This window comes from Mercenaria mercenaria, chromosome 13 (assembly GCF_021730395.1).
Source record: "Mercenaria mercenaria strain notata chromosome 13, MADL_Memer_1, whole genome shotgun sequence".
Taxonomy (NCBI): Eukaryota; Metazoa; Mollusca; class Bivalvia; order Venerida; family Veneridae; genus Mercenaria; species Mercenaria mercenaria.
The window spans coordinates 48990217-48997059 of NC_069373.1; the positions used below are offsets into that span (position 1 = coordinate 48990217).

At 33.8% G+C, this 6843-nt stretch overlaps 1 protein-coding gene across 1 annotated transcript in view; it reads right to left on the reverse strand.

Moving 5' to 3' along the window:
• LOC123529780 (uncharacterized) overlaps positions 1–5009 on the reverse strand; it is a 43310-nt gene extending 38301 nt beyond the window's left edge. The window contains exon 1 of the mRNA XM_053521759.1: positions 4992–5009. The gene's annotated coding sequence lies outside the window, so the exon portion shown is untranslated. The remainder of the gene's footprint in view (positions 1–4991) is intronic.
• Between the last annotated feature and the right edge of the window lie 1834 nt (positions 5010–6843).

The following is a 6843-nucleotide window of genomic DNA, read 5'->3' on the forward strand; positions in this document are numbered from 1 at the left end:
TACTGGGGAAATATCTGACTCGAGGGCATGTTTAGGCGATAATGAGGCTCTGTCGAGTTATCGTAAAGCAATTACCCTCGAGCCAGATATTTCCATCCGTATCTTCAAAGAGGGATAGATGTTTTCTCTTGCATGTCGTATTAATTCTTCAATTAATAGAGGAAATAGAATTGAACGAATACTTTCATTTAAGCACTGTTTCATTTTAGTAGCATATGAATTCAAACATTCATTCATGAATCACAGAACGTGACTCATGTTACATCCCAGGGTGTGAGACGAGTTTTCCATCACCGGCAAAAACATGGAAAAATCCAGTCTCGCATGCAAGAAAAACTTATCTTTCGGTTTTAAGTGACATTTAATTGTAAGACAAAGCCTGATTACGCTCTTATTAAGAAAATATTCCTGAATGAATCTGTAAGTGAAAAAGGTCTTTTTGATAGGGGTCTTTCCACCTAGGTACAATAAAATTATTTTGAACTGGGGCAGAAAATTATGTCCTTTATAAGCAGGTTGTATAGTGACCTTCATACGGGGTGTGGTCTTTAGAGCCGGTTTGAATGTGATATATAAGTACAACCAGAAGCATAGTGAAATTGTTGACGGTTGTAGTAGTCGGATTTGTTTTGACTATATTCTTCTGCACCTTTTAAAGTCTCCAAACTGCAGCCAATCTTGTTTGCGATAAAAAAAAAACTCTGCCGTATTGAATTCTAAAAATATTTTTCGTTTCGATGAAATTAATTGATTTCATAGTAAACTATACTAGAACCTTTGAGATTTCTAATGACAGCATGGTGTAAAGGTGTCTTCAATTCAGAGTCAGCAGTAGATGTGCTGGCACCCCGGTTTATCAGATTGTTAACCAGCAATGAGATCTGAATACAAAAATACGGGAACCACGATGATTTACCACAACCAAAAGTGTTAGAAATGTAAAAAGATTAATACCAGAAGAAATATTAGACAAAACTGGTCAAATATAGGGAGTAAGTATTTTAAGTATTCTAATCTGATTCACAATGCACGCTTGCTGACTTTAAAGCCAAGTGTTAAAGAGACAATTTAAGTACAGAATCTTTGAACTACGCCAAGCTTTTGCAAAAGTGAAACAGAAATAATTTTCTGAAATTTAAAATGATATGACTGTACTTAATCAATTGGACAGCGCTGAAGTTCAAACACGAAAATCTAACACTAACTAGATTTATACTTTAAGGAATATTTTTCTATATGCAGTATCGTTTAAATGCCTCCAAAATTATAAGAACTTACTTTTGATTCTATTTTCAAAGTAGAAATCACAAACAGTAAAGCCTTGTCGACATCTCCCTTTCTTCTAACTAGTACATCCGTGAACACTTCCGTTTCCGCTTCCTGTCGACCAATCAGAAGCGTGCTTGTTTTATGTGCTACCTAAACAGAGGAGAAAAATTATAACGTAAAAGTGAGTACCAATTAATTTTTGTGCCATAAAATCCTTGTATAATGTTTATAAACAAGAGAACAACCTATGATAACCCTAAGACAATCCAAAGATTGATACAATAAGCGACATAGTTTGGATGTAACAGGATACAAAAATGCGAGAGAAGGGTAGTAGAATCCGGAGTCCGGCTCTTAGGTAAGCCGTTCACTATTTATTCATATACTACAGGAAAAGATATCTCTTTAAGTTTCAGAGATAGAGCGATGTCATCTTAATGGCAAGAGATAGCAAAACATATTTTAGAGATTTTTTACCAATCAGAAAGGCTCTAAGTGACTTTCATCAGCGCGGTTATTATTTTTTCCGCTTTGTGAATTAAAACAGAGCTTTCTCTCAATCATTAAAAGCTAGCATTTTAAGTTATATACCATTCCATTCAAATGAAAGTTCCATATAAGTGTTAAGCATATAGCTTTATTGGCTTGAGAGCTAGCACTTTGCTGACAAAATTTCTTCTAAATTTTAATAGACATCTCTTAAGAGAGCACTTTTGCTAAGTTAAAAGCTAGCATTTTAAGTTATATACCATTCCATTCAAATGATAGCTCCATATACTAGTAAGTGTTAAGCACATAGCGTTATTGGCTTTAGAGCTAGCACTTTCGCTGACAAAATATCTCCTAGATTTTAATAGGCATCTCCTTAAGAGAGCATTTTTGCTAGGTTAAGTAAGTTATTGTAATATCTTTGTAGTAAATTGAGCTATCAGTCAAAGCCTGACCGATATCCGATTACTTTACACTGCTGTCACTATTACAAAGAAAGATACACATCTGAAAAAAGAGCTATCAGTGACAGAACAGATATAACTCCCTTCAAATACAGGTAACTCTCAACTAAAGAGGTATCGCAACACACCTACCTCTTTCTGAAAACTATCGGATGATGTAGTTTCACCAAGTTCTGCCGCTAATGATGTCACTGATTCTGATGTTATCAGTGAATGCCTGTCACCACCTGCAAATTTTAAAAATGGCGTCACTATATTTTGTTTTTATTCAAATGTTTAATGCTATGTTGTTGCCACATCTATCATTTCAGATTTTAGATTTTCATAATAAAATAGCATTAGATAGTAAAATGGGACAATTTATTATCCTTTGGGTTTTTTTCCCAGCACAAGCCCTACTGATTACCTTCTTTCGAAATGGTTGATTATTACCTAAATTGTCAAGCACCAGTCCTTCCGGTTCGTCAATTCGTTGCTGTTTCTTTCGCCACATGCCTCCACCAGTCATGCGGTTTTTCTGTGGTCGTGACATTTTTCCTCTAACACCGCCTCGTAATGTCCGCTTTGGAAGATAGAGTAAGGATTTATTAGGTCCCTGTTTAAACATCGTTTATTTTTTGGTATTTTCCTTTGAAAAGTACCCAGGTATAATCTTAGAATGGCTTCATTTAGATACGCTAAAAATCTTCACTATAAAGATAATTAATTCATATATGCTTATGATTGCACATAGTGTTTCTGTTATTAATGTTTTGAGGTAAAACACATTTATTTTCCGTCTTTTCACAACCGTTATTCTTTACTTTCTGAATAAAAATACTTAAAGTGTATCAACTCAAATTCTTTACTCCTAACGATTTGAAATTATTTTGTTGAAAAAAAAAAATACACCGGCAGTATAAAACAACTTCACAAAAACAACTCTCTGATTTTATCTGCTAGACACTGCGACACAGTCTTGGAAAAGTTCCTCAAAAGAAACAATCGTCACATATAATGTAATTTACATGATAATTTCTGCCATTCATGTTATGTAAATGCTATTGGTAATAAGTTGCATTGTCAAGAATTAATTCACTATCGTATAGTACAGGTAATCTCAGCTAAAAAGCATCACAGCATGAGGTCTTTACAGTAATTGCAAAAACTGGAGATGCTTATAAACTGCACATACAATAACATCAATCTATCGGGAGGTATTGAGTTCGAATACATAGAAATCTAAAGTGAACACAAGAACTAATGCGGTTAAAAACGGAAATCGAAGTGGTAAGGGACCACTATATTAATTTCAGTTAATAGTAATGGGTCTCTGTAACCTCCTTCCCCCTCCTCGCGTTGTATATCTCACCATTTATTGCGTTGATAACGCAGTATATTACTTTAATGCAAATATGAGACCATACAGTCTCTTTTTTGTAATTGTTTGGTTAAACAGTTATAGGTCATATAGCGACATTCAAGCTTTGATGTTGGAGGAAGACCCCAGGTGCCCCTCCAGTCATTATTTCATCACGGGCGGGCACATGTGTAGAACCACCGACCTTCCGTAAGCCAGCTGGATGGCTTCCTCACATGAGGAATTCAACACCCCGAGTGAGGCTCGAACCCACATCTGTGAGGGGCAAGTGATTTGAAGTCAGCGATCTTAAACACTCTGTCACGGAGGTTCCTTTTCTAAATTTGGAAAACTTAAAAAAATGCATAAGGCTGGAGGTTTACATTGTGGCTTTGTCTGTGTATACGCATAATTATGGCATTTAAAGGTACCAGCTGTGGCATCTCTTAGTAAATGTATATCGCATGTGCAGAACTACCGGCTTACTGTTAATACCGTAAGTTCTCACGCAATCTGCTAAAGGCATGCAGCACGTCACTAATACAGTTTAAATCATATAACTGTCATTTTAATTATAGAATTATAGGCATTTATCAAATAGATATGTGTATATATACATCACCAGCTGAGTTAATGCAGTGACAGCCACTTATCCACAAAACACATAGTTACAAGCCCGGCCATCCTATTGTTAACATTGTTTAGCACGAGAAGCCCGTGCATGCATGATTTTACACATGGTACGCCCACGGACGAGCGGAATGATAGAGCCTACTATGCTATGCATTGTTTGCCGAAAATCAATGATGACGGAGAAAGACGCCTGTATGGGCAACCGGTGGTAAGTATTAATAAACTTGGATACGCACAAAATGTTTAAACACTTAATGAAAGCGGCACGGAATGTTTATCTTTATGGAAATCAACACACATTGCATGCTCCAAAGTGCACAAAATCTGGTGTTATATTCAGACTTTACATATTTTAATGAGCGAGTTTATATTGAAAACTTCCTGTATAACGCTGAACTTTTAGCATAAAACTAAGTAGTTAATATGTCGATCAAAACAGACGCAATCCCAAAAGTTGGGTAGGATCCTCAAATATAATAAACACAAATGAAACAAAAGGGTAGTATACATGTAATATTCTACCCTAAATATAATACCAAACCCGACAGTGGCATTTTTGTCATCAATGTAAAATTTATAATACATTTATCTAATTTTTTTGACAGAACTAAAAATGCAACATTTTTTATTAGATTTTATGTATACAAGTGCACATTGTTACATTTATAGAGTAGCATATGACTCATGAGTTAAAAGTAAACTTAATTGAATTTAATCCGAAGTTATTATTACATTCATTTGAAGTTTAAAATCTGAAGATATGTTTTTCTAGAGAAAAATGATATTTAAATACTTACAACGAAGCAGATAAAATGGTGAAATAATCCAATAAAATCAAGTATGCGCTTAAATATTTCATTAGAGATTGATCAATACACATAGATTGTTTTTCAGTGAAGGGAATAAATGTTTTCATGTGTGACCGGCTATGCTGTATGTAAACTTTTCCCATCAACTGTTCCCTCGAGCGTGAATTCCGCCGTAAGGGCGATATCTTAGAGAAAGATCGGTTTTTTTAAGCGTTGCGTATTATTATTAGAACTAAATATATAACTACTTACAACATTTAAAGAACATAGAAAATAAAATTTTATGCTTAAAGAAAAAAAAAAGAATAATTGCGAGGTTGAGAATTAAACCAGAAAGCGAAAATAAGATGGTATAATTGAAGGTTTTATAGCTTAACTGTAGTTCGTTTATAAGTTCGCTTCATAAATAATTTATTAAATATAGTAGATATAGTAAATTAGTTACTCTCTCTCTCTCTCTCTCTCTCTCTCTCTCTCTCTGTTATCGACTGTAAATCAATTATTCTCTATATGTACTATACACTAGAATACCAAAACTAAAATTAGAAATGCCCATCATTCACTAAATATATTTACTTCAAATGTAGATTTTAATTTTACTTATTATTATAATAATATATCAGTTAATATTGTATGTAGAGCTAAATCCCTCATTCATACATGTACCATGCAGTAACAGTCGTTTCTTGAAATACTTCCAGTTTTTCAGTGGTAGTACGCATGTATACTGTCTTAATTGTTTTAACTATACATGTATAACTTACTAAGCATGTAATATTGACATGTAAACTCGTTAATTTTATGTTTTTACATAAACTATAATTATGTAGTAATTGCTCATATTTGCAAATATTTGCAAATATGAAAGTGGTTCTAGTATACCTTTTAATATGCATGCTCATGACAACCATGTGATTTGTAGATAAAAGATGGCTTCCATTATTTTTACGATAACAAGGAGTGGTATCCAATTTTTAGAAGGATAGGACTTACATTTATTCTATACATACATATCAATGTACAAATGAACGTATCTCATTCAGACAGTAACACGGTGGTCAACTAATGTCCACCATTAATTAGGTCATTTTGCCCCCCCCCCCCCCCCCCTGAGAAAAGCAGAATAACGTGTAAATGACAAGACGGACAACGTTATAAATACATTTATATATAATTAATAATCATGGTCTCTTAGATATAAGACAGGTATTTTCAATTTAAAATGTTCAAATCGTGCTACATATTTGGAGAAGGTTCCATTTGCTCAACACTTGCCTAAAACTGAAAGTCTTCTAAATGAAGTAAATTCCATTTTTTTATCAAGAAGTATAATTAATTTTTATCTAACTGAAGGAAATAGTTTGCAATTTACTCATTATTAAAGAAAATTTCTGAAAAAAGGATAACACTTTGAACAAAAATGACCATAATTTATGTGAAAGAAGTTGGACATATGGTCAAAATACTTCTGTGGTACTTGACCATGCTCGCTACTAAAAACATTCCCATGTGATCTAAATATGAAAAAAAAATCCCCAAAACTAATTAAGAGTCGGTGATTTCAGCAAAATCCAGTGATAGTGTTGTTTTTTGGGTGTTTTCTTTTTTTTTTTGGTGGGGGGGGGGGGGGACAAAATAATAATTATTTCAAAAATTCTAAATTCAGTATGGAAGATAAACATTCTGGCAGCAAACAAAGTATAGAGTTTTCAGTCGTCATCAATTTGAAAACTTTCCAAATTGAACAGGTCATGCATACAGCACGTAAGTGAAAAAGATAGAGGCTATTCTGTAAGAAAAAAAGAATCAGACTAAGTCTTCATCACACTGGTCATAGCTT